Genomic DNA, 11301 nt, shown 5'->3' on the forward strand with positions numbered 1-11301 from the left:
TTAGTGGAGTTAGCTAACAAGCCAAGTTTGCATACAAGCCCAGTGAGAGCGTTACACGGTGAATTAGTCACCACCCATTTTATGGCACTGACGTTGTGAACTGAGGGCACGAAGGGTTGTGTGAGTGCCGTCCCTAATGTGTTGGCATGTGTGAGCATCTGTCTCCTCCATTTGTCCCCTGCAGCTCGCCTGAACCTGTCTCAGTGGGGTAAAGGTGGTCATGGCTCACATGATCAAGTACCACAAATAAAGTAATATTACTTTCAGCCATGCAAATAGTAGGACATAGAAACTTCCAAAGATTATAGGGTTACTAAGTATTGAGTCAGTTCTAGCAATCTCCTTTGTCATACTTTATCAGTCTTATGTTTAAACAAGTTCTTGTTTGTGCTGACCTGTAAACTATGACCACTTTTCTCCTGTTGAAACAGCTTCAGGCAAGGATGTGGAAGCTTTAGAGAGCGTGCAAAGGAGATTTACCAGAATGCCACTTGGATTAGAGAGCATGTCCTATAAAGAAGGTTGAGTAAGCTAGGGCTTTCCTTTCTGGAGTGAAAGGAAGTGAGAGGTGATTTGATAGATGTGTGTAAAATGGTAGGAGGCATTGAAACAGAGGACAGCCAGCACCTTTTTCCCAGGTGGGAATGGCTAACATGAGAGTGCATAATCTTAAACTAATTGCAGGAAAATATAGGAAGGACGTGAGAGGTAGGCTTTTTAACACAGAACTGTGGGTGTGTGGAACAACACACAGCCAAGGGAGCTTATTGAGGCAGATACACTAGGGACACCTAAGAGACTCTTAGATAGGTATGTGGATGAGAGACAATTGGGGGGGCTCTGCAGGGGTGAAGTGTTAGATCAATCTTGGAGTCAGTTTTAAGGGCCTAAAGGCCTGTATTGTGCTTGGCTGTACCATGTTCTAATACCATGCTCTACTATGACCTCTGTGTTTGCGCGTGGCCTAGTGGGCAAGGCATCAGACTAGTAACCTGAAGGTCACTGGTTCAAGCCTCAGCTGAGGCAGCGTGTTTGTGTCCTTGAGCAGGACACTTAACAACACATTGCACATAACAACACACCGGTGCAAAGCTGCATGGGTCCTAGTGCCCTTCCCTTGGACAACATCGGTGACGTGGAGAGGGGAAGACCTGCAGCATGGGCAACTGCTGGTCTCCCATACAACCCCGCCCAGGCCTGCGCCCTGGAAACTCCAGGCGTAGATCCATGGTCTCTCGAGACCGACGGATGCCACCACCACTATGACCTCTGAACTCTTAACACTATCACCCATTTTTAACCCTTCTCTGTAACTCTTGTCATACATAAACATTCTGAACTCAGCTTAGAGTGTGCAGGTATAATGCCATGGATAGTGTAGAAGACTGGCAAAGAATACAATGGGATATGGATCAGTTGCAGACATGGGTGGAGAAATGGCAGATGGAGTTTAACCTGGACAAATGTGAAGTGCTACTCCTTGGTGAATCAAATACAGAGAGACAGGACACTGTTCAGGGCAAGGGGGAACTTGGGGTCCAAGTTCATAGCTCCCTTAAAGTGGCAACACATATTGATAGGGTGGTTAAGAAGGCACCTGGTATGCTTACCCTTATTAATAGAGGCATTCAGTTCGAAAGTCAGGAGCTTACACTGCAGCTTGATAAAACTCTATTTAGGCTGCGTCTGGAGTATTGCATACAGTTCTGTTCTCTGCATTATAGGAACAATTTTGAGGCTTCAGAAAGGATGCAGAAGAGGTTTACCAGGATGATGCTCAGATTAGAGGGTGCATGCTACAGCCAGTTAGCCTAACCTCAGTAGTTGGGAAATTGTTGGAGTCTATTATTAAGGATGAGGTTTTGGGGTACATTTAGACTAATGATGAAATAGGTTAAAGTCAGCATGGTTTCTGACAAATTTGTTAGAGTTCTTTAAAAGAAAATAGAAAATAGGTGCAGGAGTAGGCCATTTGGCCCTTCGAGCCTGCACCACCATTCAGTATGCTCATGGCTGATCATCCAACTCAGAACCCTGTACCTGCTTTCTCTCCATACCCCCGATCCCTTTAGCCACAAGGGCCATATCTAACTTCCTCTTAAATATAGCCAATGAACTGGCCTCTTTCCTGTGGCAGAGAATTCCACAGATTCACCAAAAAGACTTCCCCTTTATCCTTAAACTGTGACCCCTCGTTCTGGACTTCCCCAACATCGGAAACAATCTTCCTGCATCTAGCCTGTCCAATCCCTTTAGAAAGCAACTGACTGAAGTTGCTCTATCTCCCTTAGCTAAAATAGCAAATGATACTTAAAGGGTTGACGGTGGATATGCAATGGCAAGCATTTAAAGATCGCATGGATGAACTACAGCAATTGTTCATCCCAGTTTGGCAAAAGAATAAATCAGGGAAGGTAGTGCACCCATGGCTGACAAGGGAAATTAGGGATAGTATCAAGTCCAAAGAAGAAACATATAAATTAGCAAAAAAAAGCGGCACACCTGAGGACTGGGAGAAATTCAGAGACCAGCAGAGGAGGACAAAGGGCGTAATTAGGAAAGGGAAGAAAGATTATGAGAGAAAGCTGGCAGGGAACATAAAAACTGACTATAAAAGTTTTTATAGATACCTGAAAAGAAAAAAGACTGGTCAAGAAAAATGTAGGTCCTTTACAGTCAGAAACAGGTGAATTGATCATAGGGAACAAAGACATGGCAGACCAATTGAATAACTACTTTGGTCCTGTCTTCACTAAGGAGGACAGAAATAATCTTCCGGAAATAGTAAGGGACCGAGGGTCTAGTGAGATGGAGGAACTGTGGGAAATACATGTTAGTAGGGAAGTGGTGTTAGGTAAATTGAAGGGATTAAAGGCAGATAAATCCCCAGGGCCAGATGGTCTGCATCCCAGAGTGCTTAAGGAAGTAGCCCAAGAAATAATGGATGCATTAGTTATAATTTTTCAAAACTCCTTAGATTCTGGATTAGTTCCTGAGGATTGGAGGGTGGCTAATGTAGCCCTACTTTTTAAAAAAGGAGGGAGAGAGAAACCGGGGAATTATCGACCCATTAGTCTGACATCGGTGGTGGGGAAAATGCTAGAGTCGGTTATCAAAGATATGATAACAGCACATTTGGAAAGAGGTGAAATCATCGGACAAAGTCAGCATGGATTTGTGAAAGGAAAATCATATCTGACGAATCTTATAGAATTTTTTGAAGATGTAACTAGTAGAGTGGATAGGGGAGAGCCAATGGATGTGGTATATTTAGATTTTCTAAAAGCTTTTGACAAGGTCCCACACAGGAGATTAGTGTGCAAACTTAAAGCACACAGTTTTGGGGGTATGGTATTGATGTGGATAGAGAATTGGTTGGCAGACAGGAAGCAAAGAGTGGGAGTAAACGGGACCTTTTCAGAATGGCAGGCAGTGACTAGTGGAGTACCGCAAGACTCAGTGCTGGGACCCCAGTTGTTTACAATATATATTAATGATTTAGACGAGGGAATTAAATGCAGCATCTCCAAGTTTGTGGATGACACGAAGCTGGGAGGCGGTGTTAGCTGTGAGGAGGATGCTAAGAGGATGCAGGGTGACTTGGATAGGTTAGGTAAGTGGGCAAATTCATAGCAGATGCAATTTAATGTGGATAAATGTGAGGTAATCCACTTTGGTTGCAAGAATAGGAAAACAGATTATTATCTGAACGGTGGCCGATTATGAAAAGGAGAGATGCAACGAGACCTGGGTGTCATTGTACACCAGTCATTGAAGGTGGGCATGCAGGTACAGCAGGCAGTGAAAAAGGCAAATGGTATGTTGGCATTCATAGCAAAAGGATTTGAGTACAGGAGCAGGGAGGTTCTACTGCATTTGTACAAGGCCTTGGTGAGATCGCACCTAGAATATTGTGTACAGTTTTGGTCCCCTAATCTGAGGATAGACATTCTTGCCATAGAGGGAGTACAGAGAAGGTTCACCAGATTGATTCCTGGGATGGCAGGACTTTCATATGAAGAAAGACTGGATCGACTAGGCTTATACTCACTGGAATTTAGAAGACTGAGGAGGGATCTTATTGAAACGTATAAAATTCTAAAGGGATTGGACAGGCTAGATGCAGGAAAATTGTTTCCGATGTTGGGGAAGTCCAGAACGAGGGGTCACAGTTTAAGCATAAAGGGGAAGCCTTTTAGGACGGAGATGAGGAAAAACTTCTTCACACAGAGAATGGTGAATCTGTGGAATTCTCTGCCACAGGAAACAGTTGAGTCCAGTTCATTGGCTATATTTAAGAGGAAGTTAGATATGGCCCTTGTGGCTGAAGGGATCAGCGGGTACAGAGAGAAAGCAAGTACAGGGTTCCGAGTTGGATGATCAGCCATGATCATACTGAATGGCGGTGCAGGCTCAAAGGGTTGAATGGCCTACTCCTGCACCTATTTTCTATGTTTCTATGTTTCTGTGTCTGTCAGTTGTCAGCCTATTGGCATTCCATTCACTGAAGCAATGGCTAGGTCATGGTATCCCTGCAGTAGTTTGGTGAGGTTGAGAGTTTCCTCTTTCTCCATGGATTTACGGGATTGCAGGCAGGTGGTTCGACAGTTCAGCAGTGAACCGGATGACCAGGTGAAGTAAGGGTCGTGAGTGGAGAGCCAGGTTAAGCCAGGATGAGAGGGGTGTTGGGTGAGCTGATAAGGAGGAATTGGTTGGACCCACAATGCTCTCCAATGCTTATATGTATGTTCTGACCATCCCAAACCCAAAGGGGTGTCCTAGCTGCATGCACTGAGTCTGGTTCAGAAAGATGCCTGGTGCACCAGAATCCACTGTCCTGTAGGCGTAAAGTCATCGGGATGTGGAGGAGAACACAGAGTGGGCTTGGCTATGGTGCTGAAAAGAGGGTCTGGGAGGACCTTACCAGATCAAAGACGCCACATCTCTACCTGGACACAATATTTGATGCATGAGTGGTTGGCGGCTCCAGAATAAGCACAAGTTGCTTCTCCACCAATGCTCACACTGTTGGGGTATTAAGGGAGCTCTCCCTCACTGCATGGATGCTGATGAGGGTCCTGCAGCCTGAAAAGGTTCTGGGAATGAAACTGGGGTTCAGGCTGGTGATCTGGAGGGTCATCCCATAAGCAGCTTGTCAACACAGGCTAGAATGATGAGGGTTTCAAGATCAGTGGTCATCTTCTAGGTTCACAATTCATCTTTCAGCACCTTGAGAGACCACGATGGGAATGGAACAGCAGCACCTTCACTTTCCAGCCACAATCTACCTCAAGGGTCCTGAATTCCATGATGTAATCCAACATCGAGCATGAGCAGGCAAAGTATCTGATCCACTGCCACCTTTCCACATCCTGGATGGTCAAAAACCCGCTGCATCTCAGCCGTGAATTCCTCACATTTATTGCAAATGGATGTTTTATTGTCCCAATTACTGGCAGCCCAGGTCAGGGCTCACCCAGTCAAGAGAAAGATGACAAAGGCAATCGTGGCTCGGTCTGTAGGACACACAGACGGCTGTAACTCAAACTGCAAGACATACCTGGACAAGGAGTTGTGGCATTGGGTTGGGGACCCTTCAAAGCTTTCGGGCACCAGAATACGAGGCTCTAAGAGAGGAGGTTAACTGGTGCGGGGTGGTTGTGATGAGATGGAGAGTTGGTTAAGAGCAGCAAGCCGATGATCGGTGGTGTCCTTCTGCTGCTGGATCGTGTCCTCATGTCGACAATCAGCTTCCCCTAGACAAGCAAACTCTGCTGAGTCAATTACTGGTTCACCCATTCTGTAGGAAATGTAGAGGAGGCTTGACCCAAACACAGAGCAGCAGATGCAAGTTAGTCATGACTGATCACTTTAAGAATAAACCGCAAAATAACAGGTCACAAGGGGCCACAAAACAAGAGAGAATGGTGTTGGAAACAATTCTTTTCTTAATACTTTTAATAAGATGTGAGACTAAAATTGTATTTTAATCATTTGTACTTTTTAACAAACTCATGTATTTTGTGGTGGTTCATCCTTACTTGCAGAAAGCAGCATAGTAACTAAACTAATGGTTTATCACCTTTCTCATTTTTCATTGGCTAAGTAATAACAAATTACCCACATGATGTATTGTTTTAAATATGTATTCTATTAACTAGTTTATTTTTATCTAAGGAATTTTTCTCATCTCACATATAAAAGTGATAGATTTTTCAGAGGCTCCATCTTTGCAGTCTTTGCTGTTCATTTATCCCTTAACATTGTTTCTCAGCTCCTGATTTAATTTGCTTAGTACTTGCATGTTTGTTTCTACTCTAAAATAAACAATCATTAGAATTAAGACTGCTCGTCATTCCTGACTCCTAGGACAGGGGTCAGCAACCTTTACCACTGAAAGAGCCACTTAGACCCGTTTCCCACAGAAAAGAAAACACTGGGAGCCACAAAACCCGTTTGACATTTAAAATGAAATAGCACTGCATACAACGTTTTTTTTGCCTTTATGCTATGTATAAACAAACTATAATGTGTTGCCTTTATGAAATTGATGAACTCCTGCAGAGAAAACGAAATTACATTTCTGCATGCAACAAAAACATTTTGAACTCCGAAAAAAAGACGTTGGGTTGAAGGTTACTTTTAAGTAAAATACTCAATCTATTTGAGTCCTTCTTGTACTTATGAAAAACGCCGAACTTAAATTTTCCACCAGCAGCAAACCAAAAATAACGTCAGCCAGCTGTCAACCTGAAAAATAAAAGTACTATTTCACTGAACAATGAAAAAATATGAATATACGTAAAATAATAGGCAATTAAAATATTTATCATACTTGGTTAATGGGATTTCTGCTCCTGGACCTCAGCGCACAGCATCTGCACATCGGGGCTGTATGACGTCACCTTCATCTTTACACAGGATCGCAAGCTGTCATCTGTGAGGCGTGCGTGATGTTTGTTTTTAATAAAGTTCATGTTGGAGAACACCTGCTCACATACATATGTGGATCCAAAGATCGACAGGACGCCAAGCGCATACTTTTTAATGTTTACATAAATGTCGGGGATAGCATTCCATGTTTCGGAGACAAGTTTGTCCGGTTTGAGGAGGTTTTCAATATCACTCGATTTGTGATTCTGAGCAAGAACGGCCTTCTGACGGGCAACATCTTCAAGGTCTGCTGTCAAGCGTCTAAACTTGGACACCCATATGTCTTTGTCGGCTATGTCGGCCAGTTCCATCTCAAGATCAGGTTTACTCACACCTGCCAATGCAGTCGTATTCAGTAGGGAAGGATCGATGCTTAGGGCAGTGACCGGGAAGGATAATGTGTTTTTTTCCTCTCTGAACTCACAGAAGCATTTCCCAAACGATGTTTGCATTGCGATGATTGCAGAATGTAAATACCCCGAATTTATCATGTCGTGAGCTTGTTTGAACTCTCTCAAATTGGGGAAGTGAGACAATGTGCTTTACTGTAAATCTCTGGCAAGCACTCTCAACTTGCACTTGAATGCCAAAACATCCTCCAACATGTGCAGGGCTGTGCGTCCTTTTCCGTGAAGAGCTGTGTTCAGCGTGTTCAGGTGCGCTGTCATGTCTACCACGAAGTGCAGCTTCTCCAGCCACTCTGGCTGTTCCAGCTCAGGAAAGGTGAGCCCTTTGCTGCCCAGGAAAGTTTTCACTTCTTCCAGACACGCGACAAAGCGTTTCAGCACCTCCCCTCAGGACAGCCACCGGACTTTGTTGTGCAGCAGGAGATCAGAATATGCGCTTTCCAGCTCGTCCAGTAACAAACGGAATTGACGGTGATTTAAACTTTTTGCCATTATTTTATTGACAATCTGAATGACAACATCCATTACTTCTGTGCATTCCAGAGGAAATGTTTGAGCGCACAGTGCCTCTTGGTGCAAGATGCAGTGAAAAGTCAGCAGCTTTCTGTCCAGCGACTTCTGCAGTAAAGCCACAAATCCCTTGTGCGTTCCCGTCATATTCGGTGCCCCATCAGTAGCTACTGACACCAGATGGGTGGTCTTTATTCCTTTGGCTCTTAAACAATTCAAGACAGCCTCTCAGATGTCCTCCCCCCGTGTTTGGCCTTTTAGAGGTATCAACTCAATCATTTCTTCCTGTGGCCAGGCAAAGTTTACATACCGGCAGAACAGCGCTATTTGTTCAATATCACCTTTGTCTTTAGACTCCTCACAGGCAATCGAGTAGGCCACAGCTGAATTGATGTCTTTAATTTGCTGTCTTGTGATGTCTTCTGCCATTTTTATGGTTCTGTCTTTGACAGTCTTTGCAGAGAGGGGCATATCCCTGATTTTCTGCACAATTTCACTCTTGTTTTTAAAGTCGGTGAATAGATGTTCTGAAATCTTAATGAAAGATTCTTTTATATATTCACCATCTGTAAACTGCTTCCCGTGCCTCACTATTTCCTGAGCGGCAACGAAACTAGTGTATGTCGTTGATTTTCCAGACTTCATCCATTTCTGGAAATGATTTTTGCTCAGCTCAACCTTCCGCATCAATTCCGAAACGGCTTTTTTCCTCTCATCTCCATCCGGATATTTTTGAGCAAAGGCTGCGTGTTTATTCTGGAAATGCCTTGCGACATTTGACTTTTTGTTGTTTGCTAGTTTCTCATTGCATATTAAGCATACCGGTAAACGAGTCTCGTCAACAGTGAAAGCAAATGAATCTGCCCACGTATCACTAAATGTTCTGTTTTCTTCAGTCACTTTTCTTTTTTTAGAATTCTCCATAGTTGGCCTACCTTAGATCGAAAAATTAAAGAAATCGCGCACTGACGGGTGTCAGGCATTGGCAGTGGTGATGTATATTAATAGCGATAAAAACACCTTGTAGCGGTGTGCTCATGCAGTCAGTAAACTGCAGTGGAATCACTTTATTCGAACTAAACAGCCTTGCTTTTAAGCCTCCCTCAACCTGGCCCCCATGGGCGCGGATGCTGCAAAAGACACGTACTCACAAACCCCCGTAGGCTATCTCCCTTAGCCTGAATGCTGGCTAATTGTGAGCCGGTTCCAATGTGCCAGGAAATGGGTCGCCACAACGTCTTATTTAGATTGTACAAGATCACCATAATCTTCAAATTTAGAATTACATTTCAAAAGCTAACAAACTAACATAAAATACATTTTAATTAAATACTGACCAATTATTCCCCAAAGCCACAGGGAGCCGCAGCACAGAGGTGAAAGAGCCGCATGTGGCTCCGGAGCCGCGGGTTGCCGACCCCCGTCCTAGGAGAACCTTAAGGTTCAGAAAAGAAACAGAGAACCAACAAAGGATACTTAGGCAACAAGTATCCAAAGGCTAGGAGCAACTGGTTGAGGCCCACTGGTTTGTTAAGTGAACAGGGACTGAGGATGAGAGCTGGGTTTAAATAGGCTGCAGGTGATGAGTTGGAAAAGAGTGGCAGGTGACACTGTTATCTGGGTGAAAGCTGGGATGTGGCAGCAACTTTAAATTTTTCTGTGATATTATATCAGAAGACCTGTCCTGGGTCCAGCAGACTAGTGCAATTACAAAGAAAGCAGAACAGTGCTTCTATTTCCTTAGGAGTTTGTGAAGATTCAACACAACATCTAAAACCTTGATAATTGTTTATCGGGATGGAGGCTGGTGACTAGCGGGGTGCCTCAGGGATCTGTTTTGGGCTCAAAGTTGTTTGTAATATACATAAATGATCTGGATGATGGGGTGGTAAATTGGATTAGTAAGTATGCCAATGATACTAGGGTAGGAGGTGTTGTGGATAATGAGGTGGGCTTTCAAAGCTTGCAGGGAGATTTATGCCGGTTAGAAGAATGGGCTGAACGTTGGCAGATGGAGTTTAATGCTGAGAAGTGTGAGGTTCTACATTTTGGCAGGAATAATCCAAATAGAACATACAGGGTAAATGGTAGGGCATTGAGGAATGCAGAGGAACAGAGAGATCTAGGAATAACAGTGCATAGTTCCCTGAAGGTGGAGTCTCATGTAGATAGGGTGGTGAAGAAGGCTTTTGGAACGCTGGCCTTTATAAATCAAAGCATTGAGTACAGAAGTTGGGATGTAATGTTAAAATTGTACAAGGCATTAGTAAGGACAAATTTGGAATATTGTGTGCAGTTCTGGTCAACGAATTATAGGAAAGATATCAATAAATTAGAGAGAGTGCAGAGACGATTTACTAGGATGTTACATGGGTTTCAGCACTTAAGTTACAGAGAAAGGTTGAACAAGTTAGGTCTCTATTCATTGGAGCATAGAAGGTTGAGTGGGGATTTGATCGAGGTATTTAAAATTTTGAGAGGGATAGATAGAGTTGACGTGAATAGGCTGTTTCCATTGAGAGTAGGGGAGATTCAAACGAGAGGACATGATTTGAGAGTTAGGGGGCAGAAGCTTAAGGGAAACACGAGGGGGTATTTCTTTACCCAGAGAGTGATAGCTGTGTGGAATGAGCTTCCTGTAGAAGTAGTAGAGGCCAGTTCAGTTGTGTCATTTAAGGTAAAATTGGATAGGTATATGGACAGGAAAAGAGTGGAAGGTTATGGGCTGAGTGCAGGTAGGTGGGACTAGATGAGATTAAGAGTTCGGCACGGACTAGGAGGGCCGAGATGGCCTGTTTCCGTGCTGTGATTGTTATATGGTTATATGGTTATATGCACACCATTTAAGAATTGCAATATCTCCCTCTAGTTTATATTCTTTTATAATACTTTTCCATATTTTAAGAATCCATTTCACCCATGGATTGTCAATAGTATTTATGTACCTTTGTAGGTTGTTATCAGCCAAAATTGCCTGTATGGGGATGGGAAATATCCCCTCCTCAATGTTTTTCCATTAAGCATCATATGATGGGTTGCACCAACATATCACAGCTCTCAACTGTGCTGCAAAATAATAATCTCTAAGAGAAGGTAGGCCCCATCCCCCCCTTTTCCTTTGCTAATTGCAAAGTTTTGAGACGAACTCTAGGACTTTTACCTTGCCAAATATATCTTGATAGCATTTTGTTCTATTCATTGAATTGATTTTGATTCATCTCTATTGGTAGGGTCTGAAAGAGATATAGTAGTCTGGGTAGTATATTCATTTTAATAGATTCAATCCTTGAACTGAGACTGAAAAAAGGAATTAAGTTCCATCTTGTTATATCTTCCTTAATTTTTTATATATAGGCTGATAATTGCATTCTGATAATTTTGCCAAATCTTTTGGCATAATGATGCCCAAATATTTGAAAGACTCTGTTTGCGATGCCCAGGGATATCTACT

The sequence above is a fragment of the Hypanus sabinus genome, chromosome 21 (genome assembly GCF_030144855.1).
Source record: "Hypanus sabinus isolate sHypSab1 chromosome 21, sHypSab1.hap1, whole genome shotgun sequence".
Classification (NCBI taxonomy): domain Eukaryota; kingdom Metazoa; phylum Chordata; class Chondrichthyes; order Myliobatiformes; family Dasyatidae; genus Hypanus; species Hypanus sabinus.